Source organism: Trachurus trachurus, assembly GCF_905171665.1.
Source record: "Trachurus trachurus genome assembly, chromosome: 10".
Taxonomy (NCBI): domain Eukaryota; kingdom Metazoa; phylum Chordata; class Actinopteri; order Carangiformes; family Carangidae; genus Trachurus; species Trachurus trachurus.
Window position 1 is genome coordinate 53,970 of NC_139894.1, and position 27,615 is coordinate 81,584.

Genomic DNA, 27,615 nt, shown 5'->3' on the forward strand with positions numbered 1-27,615 from the left:
TTCAAACATCTACCTTTATACTGAAGGAGCTTTAATACAAACATCTACCTTTATTTTGAAGGAGCTTAACACAGACATCTACCTTTATTTTGAAGGAGCTTTAATACAAACATCTACCTTTATACTGTATGGAGCTTTAAGTCAAACATCTACCTTTATTCTGAAGGAGCTTAACACAAACATCTACCATTATTTTGAAGGAGCTTAACACAAACATCTACCTTTATTTTGAAAGAGCTTTAACACAAACATCTACCTCTATTTTGAAGGAGCTTAACACAGACATCTACCTTTATTTTGAAGGAGCTTTAATACAAACATCTACCTTTATTTTGAAGGAGCTTTAATACAAACATCTACCTTTATTTTGAAGGAGCTTTAATACAAACATCTACCTTTATTTTGAAAGAGCTTTAACACAAACATCTACCATTATTTTGAAGGAGCTTTAATTCAAACATCTACCTTTATACTGAAGGAGCTTTAATACAAACATCTACCTTTATTTTGAAAAAGCTTTAACACAAACATCTACCTTTATTTTGAAGGAGCTTTAATTCAAACATCTACCTTTATACTGAAGGAGCTTTAATACAAACATCTACCTTTATTTTGAAGGAGCTTAACACAGACATCTACCTTTATTTTGAAGGAGCTTTAATACAAACATCTACCTTTATACTGTATGGAGCTTTAAGTCAAACATCTACCTTTATTCTGAAGGAGCTTAACACAAACATCTACCATTATTTTGAAGGAGCTTTAACACAAACATCTACCTTTATTTTGAAAGAGCTTTAACACAAACATCTACCTCTATTTTGAAGGAGCTTAACACAGACATCTACCTTTATTTTGAAGGAGCTTTAATACAAACATCTACCTTTATTTTGAAGGAGCTTTAATACAAACATCTACCTTTATTTTGAAGGAGCTTTAATACAAACATCTACCTTTATTTTGAAAGAGCTTTAACACAAACATCTACCTCTATTTTGAAGGAGCTTAACACAGACATCTACCTTTATTTTGAAGGAGCTTTAATACAAACATCTACCTTTATTTTGAAGGAGCTTTAACACAAACATCTACCTTTATTTTGAAGGAGCTTTAATTCAAACATCTACCTTTATACTGAAGGAGCTTTAATACAAACATCTACCTTTATTTTGAAAGAGCTTTAACAGAAACATCTACCTTTATTTTGAAAGAGCTTTAACACAAACATCTACCTCTATTTTGAAGGAGCTTAACACAGACATCTACCTTTATTTTGAAGGAGCTTTAATACAAACATCTACCTTTATTTTGAAAGAGCTTTAACACAAACATCTACCTTTATTTTGAAGGAGCTTTAATTCAAACATCTACCTTTATACTGAAGGAGCTTTAATACAAACATCTACCTTTATTTTGAAAGAGCTTTAACAGAAACATCTACCTTTATTTTGAAAGAGCTTTAACACAAACATCTACCTCTATTTTGAAGGAGCTTAACACAGACATCTACCTTTATTTTGAAGGAGCTTTAATACAAACATCTACCTTTATTTTGAAAGAGCTTTAACACAAACATCTACCTTTATTTTGAAGGAGCTTTAATTCAAACATCTACCTTTATACTGAAGGAGCATTAATACAAACATCTACCTTTATTTTGAAAGAGCTTTAACAGAAACATCTACCTTTATTTTGAAGGAGCTAAACACAGACATCTACCTTTATTTTGAAGGAGATTTAATACAAACATCTACCTTTATACTGTATGGAGCTTTAAGTCAAACATCTACCTTTATTCTGAAGGAGCTTAACACAAACATCTACCTTTATTTTGAAGGAGCTTTAACACAAACATCTACCTTTATTTTGAAAGAGCTTTAACACAAACATCTACCTTTATTTTGAAGGAGCTTTAATTCAAACATCTACCTTTATACTGAAGGAGCTTTAATACAAACATCTACCTTTATTTTGAAAGAGCTTTAACAGAAACATCTACCTTTATTTTGAAAGAGCTTTAACACAAACATCTACCTCTATTTTGAAGGAGCTTAACACAGACATCTACCTTTATTTTGAAGGAGCTTTAATACAAACATCTACCTTTATTTTGAAAGAGCTTTAACACAAACATCTACCTTTATTTTGAAGGAGCTTTAATTCAAACATCTACCTTTATACTGAAGGAGCTTTAATACAAACATCTACCTTTATTTTGAAGGAGCTTAACACAGACATCTACCTTTATTTTGAAGGAGCTTTAATACAAACATCTACCTTTATACTGTATGGAGCTTTAAGTCAAACATCTACCTTTATTCTGAAGGAGCTTAACACAAACATCTACCATTATTTTGAAGGAGCTTAACACAAACATCTACCTTTATTTTGAAAGAGCTTTAACACAAACATCTACCTCTATTTTGAAGGAGCTTAACACAGACATCTACCTTTATTTTGAAGGAGCTTTAATACAAACATCTACCTTTATTTTGAAGGAGCTTTAATACAAACATCTACCTTTATTTTGAAGGAGCTTTAATACAAACATCTACCTTTATTTTGAAAGAGCTTTAACACAAACATCTACCATTATTTTGAAGGAGCTTTAATTCAAACATCTACCTTTATACTGAAGGAGCTTTAATACAAACATCTACCTTTATTTTGAAAAAGCTTTAACACAAACATCTACCTTTATTTTGAAGGAGCTTTAATTCAAACATCTACCTTTATACTGAAGGAGCTTTAATACAAACATCTACCTTTATTTTGAAGGAGCTTAACACAGACATCTACCTTTATTTTGAAGGAGCTTTAATACAAACATCTACCTTTATACTGTATGGAGCTTTAAGTCAAACATCTACCTTTATTCTGAAGGAGCTTAACACAAACATCTACCATTATTTTGAAGGAGCTTTAACACAAACATCTACCTTTATTTTGAAAGAGCTTTAACACAAACATCTACCTCTATTTTGAAGGAGCTTAACACAGACATCTACCTTTATTTTGAAGGAGCTTTAATACAAACATCTACCTTTATTTTGAAGGAGCTTTAATACAAACATCTACCTTTATTTTGAAGGAGCTTTAATACAAACATCTACCTTTATTTTGAAAGAGCTTTAACACAAACATCTACCTCTATTTTGAAGGAGCTTAACACAGACATCTACCTTTATTTTGAAGGAGCTTTAATACAAACATCTACCTTTATTTTGAAGGAGCTTTAACACAAACATCTACCTTTATTTTGAAGGAGCTTTAATTCAAACATCTACCTTTATACTGAAGGAGCTTTAATACAAACATCTACCTTTATTTTGAAAGAGCTTTAACAGAAACATCTACCTTTATTTTGAAAGAGCTTTAACACAAACATCTACCTCTATTTTGAAGGAGCTTAACACAGACATCTACCTTTATTTTGAAGGAGCTTTAATACAAACATCTACCTTTATTTTGAAAGAGCTTTAACACAAACATCTACCTTTATTTTGAAGGAGCTTTAATTCAAACATCTACCTTTATACTGAAGGAGCTTTAATACAAACATCTACCTTTATTTTGAAAGAGCTTTAACAGAAACATCTACCTTTATTTTGAAAGAGCTTTAACACAAACATCTACCTCTATTTTGAAGGAGCTTAACACAGACATCTACCTTTATTTTGAAGGAGCTTTAATACAAACATCTACCTTTATTTTGAAAGAGCTTTAACACAAACATCTACCTTTATTTTGAAGGAGCTTTAATTCAAACATCTACCTTTATACTGAAGGAGCATTAATACAAACATCTACCTTTATTTTGAAAGAGCTTTAACAGAAACATCTACCTTTATTTTGAAGGAGCTAAACACAGACATCTACCTTTATTTTGAAGGAGATTAAATACAAACATCTACCTTTATACTGTATGGAGCTTTAAGTCAAACATCTACCTTTATTCTGAAGGAGCTTAACACAAACATCTACCTTTATTTTGAAGGAGCTTTAACACAAACATCTACCTTTATTTTGAAAGAGCTTTAACACAAACATCTACCTCTATTTTGAAGGAGCTTAACACTGACATCTACCTTTATTTTGAAGGAGCTTTAATACAAACATCTACCTTTATTTTGAAGGAGCTTTAATACAAACATCTACCTTTATTTTGAAGGAGCTTTAATACAAACATCTACCTTTATTTTGAAAGAGCTTTAACACAAACATCTACCTTTATTTTGAAGGAGCTTTAATTCAAACATCTACCTTTATACTGAAGGAGCTTTAATACAAACATCTACCTTTATTTTGAAGGAGCTTAACACAGACATCTACCTTTATTTTGAAGGAGCTTTAATACAAACATCTACCTTTATTTTGAAGGAGCTTTAATACAAACATCTACCTTTATTTTGAAGGAGCTTTAATACAAACATCTACCTTTATTTTGAAGGAGCTTAACACAGACATCTACCTTTATTTTGAAGGAGCTTTAATACAAACATCTACCTTTATTTTGAAGGAGCTTTAATACAAACATCTACCTTTATTTTGAAGGAGCTTTAATACAAACATCTACCTTTATTTTGAAAGAGCTTTAACACAAACATCTACCTTTATTTTGAAGGAGCTTTAATTCAAACATCTACCTTTATACTGAAGGAGCTTTAATACAAACATCTACCTTTATTTTGAAAGAGCTTTAACAGAAACATCTACCTTTATTTTGAAAGAGCTTTAACACAAACATCTACCTTTATTTTGAAGGAGCTTTAATTCAAACATCTACCTTTATACTGAAGGAGCTTTAATACAAACATCTACCTTTATTTTGAAAGAGCTTTAACAGAAACATCTACCTTTATTTTGAAAGAGCTTTAATTCAAACATCTACCTTTATACTGAAGGAGCTTTAATACAAACATCTACCTTTATTTTGAAAGAGCTTTAACAGAAACATCTACCTTTATTTTGAAAGAGCTTTAACACAAACTTCTACCTTTATTTTGAAGGAGCTTTAACACAAACATCTACCTCTATTTTGAAGGAGCTTAACACAGACATCTACCTTTATTTTGAAGGAGCTTTAATACAAACATCTACCTTTATTTTGAAGGAGCTTTAATACAAACATCTACCTTTATTTTGAAGGAGCTTTAATACAAACATCTACCTTTATTTTGAAAGAGCTTTAACACAAACATCTACCTCTATTTTGAAGGAGCTTAACACAGACATCTACCTTTATTTTGAAGGAGCATTAATACAAACATCTACCTTTATTTTGAAGGAGCTTTAACACAAACATCTACCTTTATTTTGAAGGAGCTTTAATTCAAACATTTCCACCAGTTTGAGCATGTTTCACTTCCTGCTCTCACTGAAATAGTTCAACACCTACGCCCTGCTAACTGCCCATCTGACGGCATTCCATCCCATCTGTTTAAGGAGGTTTTCAGCTCAGTTGGGTCTTTTATTCTGTTTCTTATTAACTTGTGTCTCACCTCTGGTTGCGTCCCAGCTTCCTTCAAGCATGCCACAGTACAGCCTGTTTTAAAAAAGAAAAAATTGGATCCCTTGGTCCTTTCTAATTTCAGGCCAATTTCCAAACTCCCGTTTATCTCCAAGGTCTTAGAGAAAGTTGTTTTTAACCAACTGCAAGAATTCCTAACTGCAAGAATTCCTACATCAGGCAAATGTTGGTGAACAATTTCAGTCTGGTTTTAAGTCCCTTCACAGCACCGAAACAGCTCTTTTAAAAGTTTTTAATGACCTTCTTTTAAACCTTGATTCTGGTAATTGTGCACTTTTAATGCTGCTAGATCTCACAGCAGCATTTGACACGGTAGATCACACCATTCTCTTGTCACGCCTCGAGCACTGTGTGGGCATTAAAGGTACTGCTCTAGAATGGTTTAAATCCTACCTTGCAGACAGATCATTCTGTGTACAATTAGGGCAGTTCTCCTCCTCAGTGGCCCCCCTGACCTGCGGGGTCCCCCAGGGGTCAGTTCTTGGCCCGTTATTGTTCTCCCTTTATATGCTACCCCTGGGGTCGATATTTAGGAAACATGGCATCACTTTCCATTGCTTCGCGGATGATGTGCAGGTATACCTACCAGTGAAGGCCACCTCCAAAGAATCCTTCCATACAGTGTTTAATTGCATGGCAGACATTAAAACATGGATGGACCTTAATTTCCTAAAATTAAATGAAAACAAAACAGAAATCATTCTATTTGGTCACCCTGACCTGGTCCAGGTCCTTGCCAGTTCCCTTGGCCCACTAGCACCCTACATAAGTTCCCAGGCTAGAAACCTTGGTGTTATTATTGATGGGGCGTTCAAATTGGACAAGCAGATCAGTTCTGTGGTCAAGGCCAGCTTCTTTCAGCTTCGGCTCTTAGCCAAGGTCAAGCCCTATCTTAGAAGGGCTGATCTTGAAAAAGTCATGCATGCTTTTATTTCATCACGTTTAGACTACTGTAACTCCCTGTATGTCGGCATCGGCCAATCTGAACTAAACCGTCTGCAGCTTGTGCAGAATGCAGCAGCCCGGCTCCTAACTGGGACAAAGAAACGCGAGCATATAACACCGGTGCTCTCCTCCCTTCACTGGCTCCCGGTTAAGTTCAGGATTGATTTTAAGATTCTTTTATTTGTTTTTAAGTCTCTGAATGGATTGGCCCCAGAATACGTGTCCAACCTTATTAATGTACACCGACCCCCCAGAGCCCTGAGGTCATCTGACCAGTTGGTTCTGGACGTTCCCCGATCCTTCCTTAGAACCAAAGGCGATCGAGCCTTTGCAGTTGCGGCTCCCACATTTTGGAACTCTCTGCCACTTTCTGTGCGGTCTGCTACGAGCCTCGCTACTTTCAAAACGCACCTTAAGACCTACTTGTTTACTCTGGCCTTTGGCTGAGTTAAGTCACTGTATTTTGGATTTATACTGTATTACTCTTCTCATGTGTATTGCTTATTTGTTCATTTATTATACTGCTTTGCTTGTATTGCTCGTTGTATTGCTGACTTTTATCCTGTAAAGCACTTTGGCTGGCCTCCGGCCTTTAAAGGTGCTATATAAATAAAGCTGACATTGACATTGACATTGACATTGACATTGACATTGACAAACATCTACCTTTATACTGAAGGAGCTTTAATACAAACATCTACCTTTATTTTGAAAGAGCTTTAACAGAAACATCTACCTTTATTTTGAAAGAGCTTTAACACAAACATCTACCTCTATTTTGAAGGAGCTTAACACAGACATCTACCTTTATTTTGAAGGAGCTTTAATACAAACATCTACCTTTATTTTGAAAGAGCTTTAACACAAACATCTACCTTTATTTTGAAGGAGCTTTAATTCAAACATCTACCTTTATACTGAAGGAGCTTTAATACAAACATCTACCTTTATTTTGAAAGAGCTTTAACAGAAACATCTACCTTTATTTTGAAGGAGCTTAACACAGACATCTACCTTTATTTTGAAGGAGCTTTAATACAAACATCTACCTTTATACTGTATGGAGCTTTAAGTCAAACATCTACCTTTATTCTGAAGGAGCTTAACACAAACATCTACCTTTATTTTGAAGGAGCTTTAACACAAACATCTACCTTTATTTTGAAAGAGCTTTAACACAAACATCTACCTCTATTTTGAAGGAGCTTAACACAGACATCTACCTTTATTTTGAAGGAGCTTTAATACAAACATCTACCTTTATTTTGAAGGAGCTTTAATACAAACATCTACCTTTATTTTGAAGGAGCTTTAATACAAACATCTACCTTTATTTTGAAAGAGCTTTAACACAAACATCTACCTTTATTTTGAAGGAGCTTTAATTCAAACATCTACCTTTATACTGAAGGAGCTTTAATACAAACATCTACCTTTATTTTGAAGGAGCTTAACACAGACATCTACCTTTATTTTGAAGGAGCTTTAATACAAACATCTACCTTTATTTTGAAGGAGCTTTAATACAAACATCTACCTTTATTTTGAAAGAGCTTTAACACAAACATCTACCTCTATTTTGAAGGAGCTTAAAGCAGATATCAGCTTCACGGCCGTTTCGGCTAATGCTGCGTTCAAGGCAGGCTTTTGAAACCGTAAGTTACAGCTTCAAGTCACAACTACGACTTGGTAGCGTTCCAGGTAACCCGTAGCTCGTGTTTTTACCATCCTGTTGTCTGTGAAAGTTCCCTATAACGGCCACTCGTAACTTCCGACCCGTGAACTCGTACCAGATCGAACTGGTATGACTTCACAGGAAGGAAAAGCACAAAGTACGAGTTTCTTTGAACGCACCATGAGTTAGCAGCCCCCGCCCTTGTCAGGCATCAATTGGTCCTCGTGCTACGTCACCACATTCACGCGCATCCCTTGGCTGCACACACAGCCCTTCATGCCGTTCTCTCTCCTCATTGGATAACACTTGTATCCCACAAGGAAAATTTTCTCCTCGGGTTACAGCAGAGCAGAGTGACGGAGAGACTCGTGTTTAGGCTGAAATACTTCATGTAAGTGATTGCTGACGGAAAATAGGACTATTTAGGACTTATATTAACAAAAACATTCCACTGATATCTGCTTTAACACAGACATCTACCTTTATTTTGAAGGAGCTTTAATTCAAACATCTACCTTTATACTGAAGGAGCTTTAATACAAACATCTACCTTTATTTTGAAGGAGCTTAACACAGACATCTACCTTTATTTTGAAGGAGCTTTAATACAAACATCTACCTTTATTTTGAAGGAGCTTTAATACAAACATCTACCTTTATTTTGAAAGAGCTTTAACACAAACATCTACCTCTATTTTGAAGGAGCTTAACACAGACATCTACCTTTATTTTGAAGGAGCTTTAATACAAACATCTACCTTTATTTTGAAAGAGCTTTAACAGAAACATCTACCTTTATTTTGAAGGAGCTAAACACAGACATCTACCTTTATTTTGAAGGAGCTTTAATACAAACATCTACCTTTATTTTGAAGGAGCTTTAATACAAACATCTACCTTTATTTTGAAAGAGCTTTAACACAAACATCTACCTCTATTTTGAAGGAGCTTAACACAGACATCTACCTTTATTTTGAAGGAGCTTTAATACAAACATCTACCTTTATTTTGAAAGAGCTTTAACAGAAACATCTACCTTTATTTTGAAGGAGCTAAACACAAACATCTACCTTTATTTTGAAGGAGCTTTAATACAAACATCTACCTTTATTTTGAAAGAGCTTTAACACAAACATCTACCTCTATTTTGAAGGAGCTTAACACAGACATCTACCTTTATTTTGAAGGAGCTTTAATACAAACATCTACCTTTATTTTGAAGGAGCTTTAACACAAACATCTACCTTTATTTTGAAGGAGCTTTAATTCAAACATCTACCTTTATTTTGAAGGAGCTTTAACACAAACATCTACCTTTATTTTGAAAGAGCTTTAACACAAACATCTACCTCTATTTTGAAGGAGCTTAACACAGACATCTACCTTTATTTTGAAGGAGCTTTAATACAAACATCTACCTTTATTTTGAAGGAGCTTTAATACAAACATCTACCTTTATTTTGAAGGAGCTTTAATACAAACATCTACCTTTATTTTGAAAGAGCTTTAACACAAACATCTACCTTTATTTTGAAGGAGCTTTAATTCAAACATCTACCTTTATACTGAAGGAGCTTTAATACAAACATCTACCTTTATTTTGAAGGAGCTTAACACAGACATCTACCTTTATTTTGAAGGAGCTTTAATACAAACATCTACCTTTATTTTGAAGGAGCTTTAATACAAACATCTACCTTTATTTTGAAAGAGCTTTAACACAAACATCTACCTCTATTTTGAAGGAGCTTAACACAGACATCTACCTTTATTTTGAAGGAGCTTTAATACAAACATCTACCTTTATTTTGAAGGAGCTTTAACACAAACATCTACCTTTATTTTGAAGGAGCTTTAATTCAAACATCTACCTTTATACTGAAGGAGCTTTAATACAAACATCTACCTTTATTTTGAAAGAGCTTTAACAGAAACATCTACCTTTATTTTGAAAGAGCTTTAACACAAACATCTACCTCTATTTTGAAGGAGCTTAACACAGACATCTACCTTTATTTTGAAGGAGCTTTAATACAAACATCTACCTTTATTTTGAAAGAGCTTTAACACAAACATCTACCTTTATTTTGAAGGAGCTTTAATTCAAACATCTACCTTTATACTGAAGGAGCTTTAATACAAACATCTACCTTTATTTTGAAAGAGCTTTAACAGAAACATCTACCTTTATTTTGAAGGAGCTTAACACAGACATCTACCTTTATTTTGAAGGAGCTTTAATACAAACATCTACCTTTATACTGTATGGAGCTTTAAGTCAAACATCTACCTTTATTCTGAAGGAGCTTAACACAAACATCTACCTTTATTTTGAAGGAGCTTTAACACAAACATCTACCTTTATTTTGAAAGAGCTTTAACACAAACATCTACCTCTATTTTGAAGGAGCTTAACACAGACATCTACCTTTATTTTGAAGGAGCTTTAATACAAACATCTACCTTTATTTTGAAGGAGCTTTAATACAAACATCTACCTTTATTTTGAAGGAGCTTTAATACAAACATCTACCTTTATTTTGAAAGAGCTTTAACACAAACATCTACCTTTATTTTGAAGGAGCTTTAATTCAAACATCTACCTTTATACTGAAGGAGCTTTAATACAAACATCTACCTTTATTTTGAAGGAGCTTAACACAGACATCTACCTTTATTTTGAAGGAGCTTTAATACAAACATCTACCTTTATTTTGAAGGAGCTTTAATACAAACATCTACCTTTATTTTGAAAGAGCTTTAACACAAACATCTACCTCTATTTTGAAGGAGCTTAACACAGACATCTACCTTTATTTTGAAGGAGCTTTAATTCAAACATCTACCTTTATACTGAAGGAGCTTTAATACAAACATCTACCTTTATTTTGAAGGAGCTTAACACAGACATCTACCTTTATTTTGAAGGAGCTTTAATACAAACATCTACCTTTATTTTGAAGGAGCTTTAATACAAACATCTACCTTTATTTTGAAAGAGCTTTAACACAAACATCTACCTCTATTTTGAAGGAGCTTAACACAGACATCTACCTTTATTTTGAAGGAGCTTTAATACAAACATCTACCTTTATTTTGAAAGAGCTTTAACAGAAACATCAACCTTTATTTTGAAGGAGCTAAACACAAACATCTACCTTTATTTTGAAGGAGCTTTAATACAAACATCTACCTTTATTTTGAAAGAGCTTTAACACAAACATCTACCTCTATTTTGAAGGAGCTTAACACAGACATCTACCTTTATTTTGAAGGAGCTTTAATACAAACATCTACCTTTATTTTGAAGGAGCTTTAACACAAACATCTACCTTTATTTTGAAGGAGCTTTAATTCAAACATCTACCTTTATTTTGAAGGAGCTTTAACACAAACATCTACCTTTATTTTGAAAGAGCTTTAACACAAACATCTACCTCTATTTTGAAGGAGCTTAACACAGACATCTACCTTTATTTTGAAGGAGCTTTAATACAAACATCTACCTTTATTTTGAAGGAGCTTTAATACAAACATCTACCTTTATTTTGAAGGAGCTTTAATACAAACATCTACCTTTATTTTGAAAGAGCTTTAACACAAACATCTACCTTTATTTTGAAGGAGCTTTAATTCAAACATCTACCTTTATACTGAAGGAGCTTTAATACAAACATCTACCTTTATTTTGAAGGAGCTTAACACAGACATCTACCTTTATTTTGAAGGAGCTTTAATACAAACATCTACCTTTATTTTGAAGGAGCTTTAATACAAACATCTACCTTTATTTTGAAAGAGCTTTAACACAAACATCTACCTCTATTTTGAAGGAGCTTAACACAGACATCTACCTTTATTTTGAAGGAGCTTTAATACAAACATCTACCTTTATTTTGAAGGAGCTTTAACACAAACATCTACCTTTATTTTGAAGGAGCTTTAATTCAAACATCTACCTTTATACTGAAGGAGCTTTAATACAAACATCTACCTTTATTTTGAAAGAGCTTTAACAGAAACATCTACCTTTATTTTGAAAGAGCTTTAACACAAACATCTACCTCTATTTTGAAGGAGCTTAACACAGACATCTACCTTTATTTTGAAGGAGCTTTAATACAAACATCTACCTTTATTTTGAAAGAGCTTTAACACAAACATCTACCTCTATTTTGAAGGAGCTTAACACAGACATCTACCTTTATTTTGAAGGAGCTTTAATACAAACATCTACCTTTATTTTGAAAGAGCTTTAACAGAAACATCTACCTTTATTTTGAAGGAGCTAAACACAAACATCTACCTTTATTTTGAAGGAGCTTTAATACAAACATCTACCTTTATTTTGAAAGAGCTTTAACACAAACATCTACCTCTATTTTGAAGGAGCTTAACACAGACATCTACCTTTATTTTGAAGGAGCTTTAATACAAACATCTACCTTTATTTTGAAGGAGCTTTAACACAAACATCTACCTTTATTTTGAAGGAGCTTTAATTCAAACATCTACCTTTATTTTGAAGGAGCTTTAACACAAACATCTACCTTTATTTTGAAAGAGCTTTAACACAAACATCTACCTCTATTTTGAAGGAGCTTAACACAGACATCTACCTTTATTTTGAAGGAGCTTTAATACAAACATCTACCTTTATTTTGAAGGAGCTTTAATACAAACATCTACCTTTATTTTGAAGGAGCTTTAATACAAACATCTACCTTTATTTTGAAAGAGCTTTAACACAAACATCTACCTTTATTTTGAAGGAGCTTTAATTCAAACATCTACCTTTATACTGAAGGAGCTTTAATACAAACATCTACCTTTATTTTGAAGGAGCTTAACACAGACATCTACCTTTATTTTGAAGGAGCTTTAATACAAACATCTACCTTTATTTTGAAGGAGCTTTAATACAAACATCTACCTTTATTTTGAAAGAGCTTTAACACAAACATCTACCTCTATTTTGAAGGAGCTTAACACAGACATCTACCTTTATTTTGAAGGAGCTTTAATACAAACATCTACCTTTATTTTGAAGGAGCTTTAATTCAAACATCTACCTTTATACTGAAGGAGCTTTAATACAAACATCTACCTTTATTTTGAAAGAGCTTTAACAGAAACATCTACCTTTATTTTGAAAGAGCTTTAACACAAACATCTACCTCTATTTTGAAGGAGCTTAACACAGACATCTACCTTTATTTTGAAGGAGCTTTAATACAAACATCTACCTTTATTTTGAAAGAGCTTTAACACAAACATCTACCTTTATTTTGAAGGAGCTTTAATTCAAACATCTACCTTTATACTGAAGGAGCTTTAATACAAACATCTACCTTTATTTTGAAAGAGCTTTAACAGAAACATCTTCCTTTATTTTGAAGGAGCTTTAATACAAACATCTACCTTTATTTTGAAAGAGCTTTAACACAAACATCTACCTTTATTTTGAAGGAGCTTTAATTCAAACATCTACCTTTATACTGAAGGAGCTTTAATACAAACATCTACCTTTATTTTGAAGGAGCTTAACACAGACATCTACCTTTATTTTGAAGGAGCTTTAATACAAACATCTACCTTTATTTTGAAGGAGCTTAACACAGACATCTACCTTTATTTTGAAGGAGCTTTAATACAAACATCTACCTTTATTTTGAAGGAGCTTTAATACAAACATCTACCTTTATTTTGAAGGGGACACTAGGTACCTGTCTGTCTGTCCAGACTGGGGGACAGAGGACACTTTGTACCTGTCTACCATAAGTTAGTGCCACTTAAAGCAGATATCAGTGGAATGTTTTTGTTAATATAAGTCCTAAATAGTCCTATTTTCCGTCAGCAATCACTTACATGAAGTATTTCAGCCTAAACACGAGTCTCTCCGTCACTCTGCTCTGCTGTAACCCGAGGAGAAAATTTTCCTTGTGGGATACAAGTGTTATCCAATGAGGAGAGAGAACGGCATGAAGGGCTGTGTGTGCAGCCAAGGGATGCGCGTGAATGTGGTGACGTAGCACGAGGACCAATTGATGCCTGACAAGGGCGGGGGCTGCTAACTCATGGTGCGTTCAAAGAAACTCGTACTTTGTGTTTTTCCTTCCTGTGAAGTCATACCAGTTCGATCTGGTACGAGTTCACGGGTCGGAAGTTACGAGTGGCCGTTACAGGGAACTTTCACAGACAACAGGATGGTAAAAACACGAGCTACGGGTTACCTGGAACGCTACCAAGTCGTAGTTGTGACTTGAAGCTGTAACTTACGGTTTCAAAAGCCTGCCTTGAACGCAGCATTAGCCGAAACGGCCGTGAAGCTGATATCTGCTTTAAGATTACAAGTAAAGCATACTTAATCAAGATATCTTTTTTAACTCAAAATATTTAGTCAACATTAATTAAAATTTTTGATGTAATCAGTTTCAACAATTTTTTTGAGTTAACTGAACTTATTAGGGTTTACAGTGTAAGAGGTCTAATGTTTTTTTTAATCATTGCTGTTCCATATAAGCATTATTGACAAAGTTTTTCTGAAGAATTTTTTTATTGAGACCGGTTACTTTCATAATGGTCAATAACATATTCAAACCAACTCAGTCATGTTATAAGTCAATATCAATCTAAGATGATTTAACAGTACTTCATTCAACACAGTAGCCAGGTTAAAAGTAGTAGACAGAGAACAGCAGTGCCACACAAACTTATCAAATATCAAAATCTTTATTTTCACCTTGAAAGAGATAACACATTTCATCAGAGGCAACAAGGAAAAGAAACTTACAAACTGTAGTAAACATATAACAACATTTCATATCAAAAAAGAAACTTAGAACAGCCATACAAATTTCATCCAAGGCAATTAGGTAAAAACAACATATCATATCAAAAAGAGACTAGGGTTAGGGTTAGGGTAACCCTATCTATCTATCTATCTATCTATCTATCTATCTATCTATCTATCTATCTATCTATCTATCTATCTATCTATCTATCTATCTATCTATCTATCTATCTACGCTAAGCCTTTTGCCAGACCAGTGCAGAGGCAGAAAATGTCTCTTTTTCTCCACGTTTCTGTCTGCCTCAGACTGCGGGGCCCCTATCGCCGTGGTAACCACCTGGAGTTGCCGTGGTAACCAGGCCAGAGCTCGTTAACTTCATAAACAATCCACCTAGCTGGATTAAATGTTTGTAAACACAGACACACAGCTGCTCCGCCAGAAATGAAGCGGTGGTTCTACTCAGTGGAGCAGCAGAAGTAACAGGATGCAGAGCACTGAGCAGCATATTATTTCTGTTCTAATCAGCAGAAAACCATGGAAAACAGCTGGCTCTGGGGATTACTTTTCACTAATAAGATTGAACATTACTGTTGGTTGTATTTTGTGAATGGAATATTTATTTATTTATTTATTCTCTCTCCTCTCTCTCTCTCTCTGACCTGATATGAATTGATTCTCTGGTTTATATATTGATCAAAATTATGTTTCAAATGAATTATTACACTCGTACGCCGTGTAATAGGCGGGATAATGCTCAGTAAGTTATTGATTAAATGCACTGACACTAGTGAAACTATCAATTGCACCTACCAAACAGATACACTGAGTGGAGCGGGCGACCGGTCCAAGATGGCGGCCCCACCGCTCGTCAGCGCCAATAGGCCCAGCGTTCGATGCGGCGTCTACTCTTTATATGTCTATGGTCACACACACACACACACACACACACACACACACACACACACACACACACACACACACACACACACACACACACACACACACACACACACACACACAGGTAACCTAATGTGATTACAGCTCCTCCATATCAGTGCTTATAAAAAGATGATCATGTGTCTGTCTGATCAGCTCTGTCTTGACCTTAAGATCGTTAACACAAACATCTACCTTTATTTTGAAGGAGCATTAACACAAACATCTACTTTTATACTGAAGGAGTTTTAATTCAAACATATACCTTTATTTTGAAAGAGCTTTAACACAAACATCTACCTTTATTTTGAAGGAGCTTTAACACAAACATCTACCTTTATTTTGAAGGAGCTTTAATACAAACATCTACCTTTATACTGTATGGAGCTTTAACACAAACATATACCTTTATTTTGAAGGAGCTTTAATACAAACATCTACCTTTATACTGAAGGAGCTTTAATACAAACATCTACCTTTATACTGTATGGAGCTTTAAGTCAAACATCTACCTTTATTCTGAAGGAGCTTAACACAAACATCTACCTTTATTTTGAAGGAGCTTTAATACAAACATCTACCTTTATTTTGAAGGAGCTTTAATACAAACATCTACCTTTATACTGTATGGAGCTTTAACACAAACATATACCTTTATTTTGAAGGAGCTTTAATACAAACATCTACCTTTATACTGAAGGAGCTTTAATACAAACATCTACCTTTATTTGGAAAGAGCTTTAACAGAAACATCTACCTTTATTTTGAAGGAGCTTAACACAGACATCTACCTTTATTTTGAAGGAGCTTTAATACAAACATCTACCTTTATTTTGAAGGAGCTTTAATACAAACATCTACCTTTATTTTGAAAGAGCTTTAACAGAAACATCTACCTTTATTTTGAAAGAGCTTTAACACAAACATCTACCTTTATTTTGAAGGAGCTTTAATTCAAACATCTACCTTTATACTGAAGGAGCTTTAATACAAACATCTACCTTTATTTTGAAAGAGCTTTAACAGAAACATCTACCTTTATTTTGAAAGAGCTTTAACACAAACATCTACCTTTATTTTGAAGGAGCTTTAACACAAACATCTACCTCTATTTTGAAGGAGCTTAACACAGACATCTACCTTTATTTTGAAGGAGCTTTAATACAAACATCTACCTTTATTTTGAAGGAGCTTTAATACAAACATCTACCTTTATTTTGAAGGAGCTTTAATACAAACATCTACCTTTATTTTGAAGGAGCTTTAACACAAACATCTACCTCTATTTTGAAGGAGCTTAACACAGACATCTACCTTTATTTTGAAGGAGCTTTAATACAAACATCTACCTTTATTTTGAAGGAGCTTTAAGTCAAACATCTACCTTTATTCTGAAGGAGCTTAACACAAACATCTACCTTTATTTTGAAGGAGCTTTAACACAAACATCTACCTTTATTTTGAAAGAGCTTTAACACAAACATCTACCTCTATTTTGAAGGAGCTTAACACAGACATCTACCTTTATTTTGAAGGAGCTTTAATACAAACATGTACCTTTATTTTGAAGGAGCTTTAATACAAACATCTACCTTTATTTTGAAAGAGCTTTAACAGAAACATCTACCTTTATTTTGAAAGAGCTTTAACACAAACATCTACCTCTATTTTGAAGGAGCTTAACACAGACATCTACCTTTATTTTGAAGGAGCTTTAATACAAACATCTACCTTTATTTTGAAAGAGCTTTAACACAAACATCTACCTCTATTTTGAAGGAGCTTAACACAGACATCTACCTTTATTTTGAAGGAGCTTTAATACAAACATCTACCTTTATTTTGAAAGAGCTTTAACAGAAACATCTACCTTTATTTTGAAGGAGCTAAACACAAACATCTACCTTTATTTTGAAGGAGCTTTAATACAAACATCTACCTTTATTTTGAAAGAGCTTTAACACAAACATCTACCTCTATTTTGAAGGAGCTTAACACAGACATCTACCTTTATTTTGAAGGAGCTTTAATACAAACATCTACCTTTATTTTGAAGGAGCTTTAACACAAACATCTACCTTTATTTTGAAGGAGCTTTAATTCAAACATCTACCTTTATTTTGAAGGAGCTTTAACACAAACATCTACCTTTATTTTGAAAGAGCTTTAACACAAACATCTACCTCTATTTTGAAGGAGCTTAACACAGACATCTACCTTTATTTTGAAGGAGCTTTAATACAAACATCTACCTTTATTTTGAAGGAGCTTTAATACAAACATCTACCTTTATTTTGAAGGAGCTTTAATACAAACATCTACCTTTATTTTGAAAGAGCTTTAACACAAACATCTACCTTTATTTTGAAGGAGCTTTAATTCAAACATCTACCTTTATACTGAAGGAGCTTTAATACAAACATCTACCTTTATTTTGAAGGAGCTTAACACAGACATCTACCTTTATTTTGAAGGAGCTTTAATACAAACATCTACCTTTATTTTGAAGGAGCTTTAATACAAACATCTACCTTTATTTTGAAAGAGCTTTAACACAAACATCTACCTCTATTTTGAAGGAGCTTAACACAGACATCTACCTTTATTTTGAAGGAGCTTTAATACAAACATCTACCTTTATTTTGAAGGAGCTTTAATTCAAACATCTACCTTTATACTGAAGGAGCTTTAATACAAACATCTACCTTTATTTTGAAAGAGCTTTAACAGAAACATCTACCTTTATTTTGAAAGAGCTTTAACACAAACATCTACCTCTATTTTGAAGGAGCTTAACACAGACATCTACCTTTATTTTGAAGGAGCTTTAATACAAACATCTACCTTTATTTTGAAAGAGCTTTAACACAAACATCTACCTTTATTTTGAAGGAGCTTTAATTCAAACATCTACCTTTATACTGAAGGAGCTTTAATACAAACATCTACCTTTATTTTGAAAGAGCTTTAACAGAAACATCTTCCTTTATTTTGAAGGAGCTTTAATACAAACATCTACCTTTATTTTGAAAGAGCTTTAACACAAACATCTACCTTTATTTTGAAGGAGCTTTAATTCAAACATCTACCTTTATACTGAAGGAGCTTTAATACAAACATCTACCTTTATTTTGAAGGAGCTTAACACAGACATCTACCTTTATTTTGAAGGAGCTTTAATACAAACATCTACCTTTATTTTGAAGGAGCTTAACACAGACATCTACCTTTATTTTGAAGGAGCTTTAATACAAACATCTACCTTTATTTTGAAGGAGCTTTAATACAAACATCTACCTTTATTTTGAAGGGGACACTAGGTACCTGTCTGTCTGTCCAGACTGGGGGACAGAGGACACTTTGTACCTGTCTACCATAAGTTAGTGCCACTTAAAGCAGATATCAGTGGAATGTTTTTGTTAATATAAGTCCTAAATAGTCCTATTTTCCGTCAGCAATCACTTACATGAAGTATTTCAGCCTAAACACGAGTCTCTCCGTCACTCTGCTCTGCTGTAACCCGAGGAGAAAATTTTCCTTGTGGGATACAAGTGTTATCCAATGAGGAGAGAGAACGGCATGAAGGGCTGTGTGTGCAGCCAAGGGATGCGCGTGAATGTGGTGACGTAGCACGAGGACCAATTGATGCCTGACAAGGGCGGGGGCTGCTAACTCATGGTGCGTTCAAAGAAACTCGTACTTTGTGTTTTTCCTTCCCGTGAACTCGTACCAGATCGAACTGGTATGACTTCACGGGTCGGAAGTTACGAGTGGCCGTTACAGGGAACTTTCACAGACAACAGGATGGTAAAAACACGAGCTACGGGTTACCTGGAACGCTACCAAGTCGTAGTTGTGACTTGAAGCTGTAACTTACGGTTTCAAAAGCCTGCCTTGAACGCAGCATTAGCCGAAACGGCCGTGAAGCTGATATCTGCTTTAAGATTACAAGTAAAGCATACTTAATCAAGATATCTTTTTTAACTCAAAATATTTAGTCAACATTAATTAAAATTTTTGATGTAATCAGTTTCAACAATTTTTTTGAGTTAACTGAACTTATTAGGGTTTACAGTGTAAGAGGTCTAATGTTTTTTTTAATCATTGCTGTTCCATATAAGCATTATTGACAAAGTTTTTCTGAAGAATTTTTTTATTGAGACCGGTTACTTTCATAATGGTCAATAACATATTCAAACCAACTCAGTCATGTTATAAGTCAATATCAATCTAAGATGATTTAACAGTACTTCATTCAACACAGTAGCCAGGTTAAAAGTAGTAGACAGAGAACAGCAGTGCCACACAAACTTATCAAATATCAAAATCTTTATTTTCACCTTGAAAGAGATAACACATTTCATCAGAGGCAACAAGGAAAAGAAACTTACAAACTGTAGTAAACATATAACAACATTTCATATCAAAAAAGAAACTTAGAACAGCCATACAAATTTCATCCAAGGCAATTAGGTAAAAACAACATATCATATCAAAAAGAGACTAGGGTTAGGGTTAGGGTAACCCTATCTATCTATCTATCTATCTATCTATCTATCTATCTATCTATCTATCTATCTATCTATCTATCTATCTATCTATCTATCTATCTATCTATCTATCTATCTATCTATCTATCTATCTATCTATCTATCTATCTACGCTAAGCCTTTTGCCAGACCAGTGCAGAGGCAGAAAATGTCTCTTTTTCTCCACGTTTCTGTCTGCCTCAGACTGCGGGGCCCCTATTGCCGTGGTAACCACCTGGAGTTGCCGTGGTAACCAGGCCAGAGCTCGTTAACTTCATAAACAATCCACCTAGCTGGATTAAATGTTTGTAAACACAGACACACAGCTGCTCCGCCAGAAATGAAGCGGTGGTTCTACTCAGTGGAGCAGCAGAAGTAACAGGATGCAGAGCACTGAGCAGCATATTATTTCTGTTCTAATCAGCAGAAAACCATGGAAAACAGCTGGCTCTGGGGATTACTTTTCACTAATAAGATTGAACATTACTGTTGGTTGTATTTTGTGAATGGAATATTTATTTATTTATTTATTCTCTCTCCTCCCTCTCTCTCTCTGACCTGATATGAATTGATTCTCTGTTTTATATATTGATCAAAATTATGTTTCAAATGAATTATTACACTCGTACGCCGTGTAATAGGCGGGATAATGCTCAGTAAGTTATTGATTAAATGCACTGACACTAGTGAAACTATCAATTGCACCTACCAAACAGATACACTGAGTGGAGCGGGCGACCGGTCCAAGATGGCGGCCCCACCGCTCGTCAGCGCCAATAGGCCCAGCGTTCGCTGCGGCGTCTACTCTTTATATGTCTATGGTCACACACACACACACACACACACACACACACACACACACACACACACACACACACACACACACACACACACACACACACACACACACACACACACAGGTAACCTAATGTGATTACAGCTCCTCCATATCAGTGCTTATAAAAAGATGATCATGTGTCTGTCTGATCAGCTCTGTCTTGACCTTAAGATCGTTAACACAAACATCTACCTTTATTTTGAAGGAGCATTAACACAAACATCTACTTTTATACTGAAGGAGTTTTAATTCAAACATATACCTTTATTTTGAAAGAGCTTTAACACAAACATCTACCTTTATTTTGAAGGAGCTTTAACACAAACATCTACCTTTATTTTGAAGGAGCTTTAATACAAACATCTACCTTTATACTGTATGGAGCTTTAACACAAACATATACCTTTATTTTGAAGGAGCTTTAATACAAACATCTACCTTTATACTGAAGGAGCTTTAATACAAACATCTACCTTTATACTGTATGGAGCTTTAAGTCAAACATCTACCTTTATTCTGAAGGAGCTTAACACAAACATCTACCTTTATTTTGAAGGAGCTTTAATACAAACATCTACCTTTATTTTGAAGGAGCTTTAATACAAACATCTACCTTTATACTGTATGGAGCTTTAACACAAACATATACCTTTATTTTGAAGGAGCTTTAATACAAACATCTACCTTTATACTGAAGGAGCTTTAATACAAACATCTACCTTTATTTGGAAAGAGCTTTAACAGAAACATCTACCTTTATTTTGAAGGAGCTTAACACAGACATCTACCTTTATTTTGAAGGAGCTTTAATACAAACATCTACCTTTATTTTGAAGGAGCTTTAATACAAACATCTACCTTTATTTTGAAAGAGCTTTAACAGAAACATCTACCTTTATTTTGAAAGAGCTTTAACACAAACATCTACCTTTATTTTGAAGGAGCTTTAATTCAAACATCTACCTTTATACTGAAGGAGCTTTAATACAAACATCTACCTTTATTTTGAAAGAGCTTTAACAGAAACATCTACCTTTATTTTGAAAGAGCTTTAACACAAACATCTACCTTTATTTTGAAGGAGCTTTAACACAAACATCTACCTCTATTTTGAAGGAGCTTAACACAGACATCTACCTTTATTTTGAAGGAGCTTTAATACAAACATCTACCTTTATTTTGAAGGAGCTTTAATACAAACATCTACCTTTATTTTGAAGGAGCTTTAATACAAACATCTACCTTTATTTTGAAGGAGCTTTAACACAAACATCTACCTCTATTTTGAAGGAGCTTAACACAGACATCTACCTTTATTTTGAAGGAGCTTTAATACAAACATCTACCTTTATTTTGAAGGAGCTTTAAGTCAAACATCTACCTTTATTCTGAAGGAGCTTAACACAAACATCTACCTTTATTTTGAAGGAGCTTTAACACAAACATCTACCTTTATTTTGAAAGAGCTTTAACACAAACATCTACCTCTATTTTGAAGGAGCTTAACACAGACATCTACCTTTATTTTGAAGGAGCTTTAATACAAACATGTACCTTAATTTTGAAGGAGCTTTAATACAAACATCTACCTTTATTTTGAAGGAGCTTTAATACAAACATCTACCTTTATTTTGAAAGAGCTTTAACACAAACATCTACCTTTATTTTGAAGGAGCTTTAATTCAAACATCTACCTTTATACTGAAGGAGCTTTAATACAAACATCTACCTTTATTTTGAAGGAGCTTAACACAGACATCTACCTTTATTTTGAAGGAGCTTTAATACAAACATCTACCTTTATTTTGAAGGAGCTTTAATACAAACATCTACCTTTATTTTGAAGGAGCTTTAATACAAACATCTACCTTTATTTTGAAGGAGCTTAACACAGACATCTACCTTTATTTTGAAGGAGCTTTAATACAAACATCTACCTTTATTTTGAAGGAGCTTTAATACAAACATCTACCTTTATTTTGAAGGAGCTTTAATACAAACATCTACCTTTATTTTGAAAGAGCTTTAACACAAACATCTACCTTTATTTTGAAGGAGCTTTAATTCAAACATCTACCTTTATACTGAAGGAGCTTTAATACAAACATCTACCTTTATTTTGAAAGAGCTTTAACAGAAACATCTACCTTTATTTTGAAAGAGCTTTAACACAAACATCTACCTTTATTTTGAAAGAGCTTTAACACAAACATCTACCTTTATTTTGAAGGAGCTTTAACACAAACATCTACCTCTATTTTGAAGGAGCTTAACACAGACATCTACCTTTATTTTGAAGGAGCTTTGATACAAACATCTACCTTTATTTTGAAGGAGCTTTAATACAAACATCTACCTTTATTTTGAAGGAGCTTTAATACAAACATCTACCTTTATTTTGAAAGAGCTTTAACACAAACATCTACCTCTATTTTGAAGGAGCTTAACACAGACATCTACCTTTATTTTGAAGGAGCTTTAATACAAACATCTACCTTTATTTTGAAGGAGCTTTAATACAAACATCTACCTTTATTTTGAAGGAGCTTTAATACAAACATCTACCTTTATTTTGAAGGAGCTTTAATACAAACATCTACCTTTATTTTGAAGGAGCTTTAATACAAACATCTACCTTTATTTTGAAAGAGCTTTAACACAAACATCTACCTTTATTTTGAAGGAGCTTTAATTCAAACATCTACCTTTATACTGAAGGAGCTTTAATACAAACATCTACCTTTATTTTGAAGGAGCTTAACACAGACATCTACCTTTATTTTGAAGGAGCTTTAATACAAACATCTACCTTTATTTTGAAGGAGCTTTAATACAAACATCTACCTTTATTTTGAAGGAGCTTTAATACAAACATCTACCTTTATTTTGAAGGAGCTTAACACAGACATCTACCTTTATTTTGAAGGAGCTTTAATACAAACATCTACCTTTATTTTGAAGGAGCTTTAATACAAACATCTACCTTTATTTTGAAGGAGCTTTAATACAAACATCTACCTTTATTTTGAAAGAGCTTTAACACAAACATCTACCTTTATTTTGAAGGAGCTTTAATTCAAACATCTACCTTTACACTGAAGGAGCTTTAATACAAACATCTACCTTTATTTTGAAAGAGCTTTAATAGAAACATCTACCTTTATTTTGAAAGAGCTTTAACACAAACATCTACCTTTATTTTGAAGGAGCTTTTATTCAAACATCTACCTTTATACTGAAGGAGCTTTAATACAAACATCTACCTTTATTTTGAAAGAGCTTTAACAGAAACATCTACCTTTATTTTGAAAGAGCTTTAACACAAACATCTACCTTTATTTTGAAGGAGCTTTAACACAAACATCTACCTCTATTTTGAAGGAGCTTAACACAGACATCTACCTTTATTTTGAAGGAGCTTTAATACAAACATCTACCTTTATTTTGAAGGAGCTTTAAGTCAAACATCTACCTTTATTCTGAAGGAGCTTAACACAAACATCTACCTTTATTTTGAAGGAGCTTTAACACAAACATCTACCTTTATTTTGAAAGAGCTTTAACACAAACATCTACCTCTATTTTGAAGGAGCTTAACACAGACATCTACCTTTATTTTGAAGGAGCTTTAATACAAACATCTACCTTTATTTTGAAGGAGCTTTAATACAAACATCTACCTTTATTTTGAAGGAGCTTTAATACAAACATCTACCTTTATTTTGAAAGAGCTTTAACACAAACATCTACCTTTATTTTGAAGGAGCTTTAATTCAAACATCTACCTTTATACTGAAGGAGCTTTAATACAAACATCTACCTTTATTTTGAAGGAGCTTAACACAGACATCTACCTTTATTTTGAAGGAGCTTTAATACAAACATCTACCTTTATTTTGAAGGAGCTTTAATACAAACATCTACCTTTATTTTGAAGGAGCTTTAATACAAACATCTACCTTTATTTTGAAGGAGCTTAACACAGACATCTACCTTTATTTTGAAGGAGCTTTAATACAAACATCTACCTTTATTTTGAAGGAGCTTTAATACAAACATCTACCTTTATTTTGAAGGAGCTTTAATACAAACATCTACCTTTATTTTGAAAGAGCTTTAACACAAACATCTACCTTTATTTTGAAGGAGCTTTAATTCAAACATCTACCTTTATACTGAAGGAGCTTTAATACAAACATCTACCTTTATTTTGAAAGAGCTTTAACAGAAACATCTACCTTTATTTTGAAAGAGCTTTAACACAAACATCTACCTTTATTTTGAAGGAGCTTTAATTCAAACATCTACCTTTATACTGAAGGAGCTTTAATACAAACATCTACCTTTATTTTGAAAGAGCTTTAACAGAAACATCTACCTTTATTTTGAAAGAGCTTTAACACAAACATCTACCTTTATTTTGAAGGAGCTTTAACACAAACATCTACCTCTATTTTGAAGGAGCTTAACACAGACATCTACCTTTATTTTGAAGGAGCTTTAACACAAACATCTACCTCTATTTTGAAGGAGCTTAACACAGACATCTACCTTTATTTTGAAGGAGCTTTAATACAAACATCTACCTTTATTTTGAAGGAGCTTTAATACAAACATCTACCTTTATTTTGAAGGAGCTTTAATACAAACATCTACCTTTATTTTGAAAGAGCTTTAACACAAACATCTACCTCTATTTTGAAGGAGCTTAACACAGACATCTACCTTTATTTTGAAGGAGCTTTAATACAAACATCTACCTTTATTTTGAAGGAGCTTTAATACAAACATCTACCTTTATTTTGAAGGAGCTTTAATACAAACATCTACCTTTATTTTGAAGGAGCTTTAATACAAACATCTACCTTTATTTTGAAGGAGCTTTAATACAAACATCTACCTTTATTTTGAAAGAGCTTTAACACAAACATCTACCTTTATTTTGAAGGAGCTTTAATTCAAACATCTACCTTTATACTGAAGGAGCTTTAATACAAACATCTACCTTTATTTTGAAGGAGCTTAACACAGACATCTACCTTTATTTTGAAGGAGCTTTAATACAAACATCTACCTTTATTTTGAAGGAGCTTTAATACAAACATCTACCTTTATTTTGAAGGAGCTTTAATACAAACATCTACCTTTATTTTGAAGGAGCTTAACACAGACATCTACCTTTATTTTGAAGGAGCTTTAATACAAACATCTACCTTTATTTTGAAGGAGCTTTAATACAAACATCTACCTTTATTTTGAAGGAGCTTTAATACAAACATCTACCTTTATTTTGAAAGAGCTTTAACACAAACATCTACCTTTATTTTGAAGGAGCTTTAATTCAAACATCTACCTTTATACTGAAGGAGCTTTAATACAAACATCTACCTTTATTTTGAAAGAGCTTTAACAGAAACATCTACCTTTATTTTGAAAGAGCTTTAACACAAACATCTACCTTTATTTTGAAGGAGCTTTAATTCAAACATCTACCTTTATACTGAAGGAGCTTTAATACAAACATCTACCTTTATTTTGAAAGAGCTTTAACAGAAACATCTACCTTTATTTTGAAAGAGCTTTAACACAAACATCTACCTTTATTTTGAAGGAGCTTTAACACAAACATCTACCTCTATTTTGAAGGAGCTTAACACAGACATCTACCTTTATTTTGAAGGAGCTTTAATACAAACATCTACCTTTATTTTGAAGGAGCTTTAATACAAACATCTACCTTTATTTTGAAGGAGCTTTAATACAAACATCTACCTTTATTTTGAAAGAGCTTTAACACAAACATCTACCTCTATTTTGAAGGAGCTTAACACAGACATCTACCTTTATTTTGAAGGAGCATTAATACAAACATCTACCTTTATTTTGAAGGAGCTTTAACACAAACATCTACCTTTATTTTGAAGGAGCTTAACACAGACATCTACCTTTATTTTGAAGGAGCTTTAATACAAACATCTACCTTTATTTTGAAGGAGCTTTAAGTCAAACATCTACCTTTATTCTGAAGGAGCTTAACACAAACATCTACCTTTATTTTGAAGGAGCTTTAACACAAACATCTACCTTTATTTTGAAAGAGCTTTAACACAAACATCTACCTCTATTTTGAAGGAGCTTAACACAGACATCTACCTTTATTTTGAAGGAGCTTTAATACAAACATCTACCTTTATTTTGAAGGAGCTTTAATACAAACATCTACCTTTATTTTGAAGGAGCTTTAATACAAACATCTACCTTTATTTTGAAAGAGCTTTAACACAAACATCTACCTTTATTTTGAAGGAGCTTTAATTCAAACATCTACCTTTATACTGAAGGAGCTTTAATACAAACATCTACCTTTA